This window comes from Penaeus japonicus, unplaced genomic scaffold (genome assembly GCF_977035675.1).
Source record: "Penaeus japonicus unplaced genomic scaffold, GWHDUDI00000001_assembly GWHDUDI00000026, whole genome shotgun sequence".
Lineage (NCBI taxonomy): Eukaryota > Metazoa > Arthropoda > Malacostraca > Decapoda > Penaeidae > Penaeus > Penaeus japonicus.
In genome coordinates, this window is record NW_028234428.1 from 27009981 (window position 1) to 27010705 (window position 725).

General features: G+C 48.0%; 1 protein-coding gene across 1 annotated transcript in view; it reads left to right on the top strand.

The window, feature by feature from the left end:
* Positions 1–452, top strand: part of Atg17 (autophagy-related 17) — a gene marked incomplete in the record, with an annotated part of 44623 nt that extends 44171 nt beyond the window's left edge. The window contains 1 exon segment of the mRNA XM_086552219.1: positions 353–452.
* Positions 453–725: the final 273 nt, after the last annotated feature.

The window sequence follows — 725 nt, forward strand, 5'->3', positions numbered from 1 at the left end:
GGAAGAAGGAGTCTCAACAGGCATCTCCGACCCAGTAGCGACAGCATCCTGCTCCAGCACCCCATCTCCCTTCGGCGCCCGAGAATGCCTTGGACGCAGAAGGACCTTCGCCACGCTGTCCCTGGCTTTGAAGAATAGGACGCGACCGACCAAGACCCATGACGGAGCTTCGACGGCGTCCCTCGCCGTCTTTCTTCTCTGATTCTTTCCTTCCTTCCTTATATCCTTCCTTTCTCCCTTCATTCCCTCTTTCCCTCCTTCCTTCCCTCCTCCCTATTTCCCTCCTTCCTTCCCTCCTTCCTTCCTTCCCTCCTCCCTTCCCTCCCTATTTCCCTCCTTCCCTCCTTTGTAGTGGCACCTGTGACCTTCTTTATGACTCACTGACCTTATTTGTATCGTGACTCGTTTCATGCCATTGTACCATTCTGTAAACATCACCTTCCATTACACTGTGACATCTTTCGAGCATCACTGTGTCATCTTGTGTCATCTTGTGTCATCTTCATCCTCGCATTGGGACAGTCCTTTGTGACACTTGACAGACAGCCTTCGGAGCAGAGACAGTTTTCCTAACTTTACCGTAATATTATTGATGATTTGATTAAGAACCCTTGAGGTGTCAATTTCCTATTCCTATGGTAGCTTTCCTAACATTATCTTCAGGACTTCTTCATTCTCATAACACTTCAACATCAACCATGATAGAAACTGGTAGTCCTATTAAT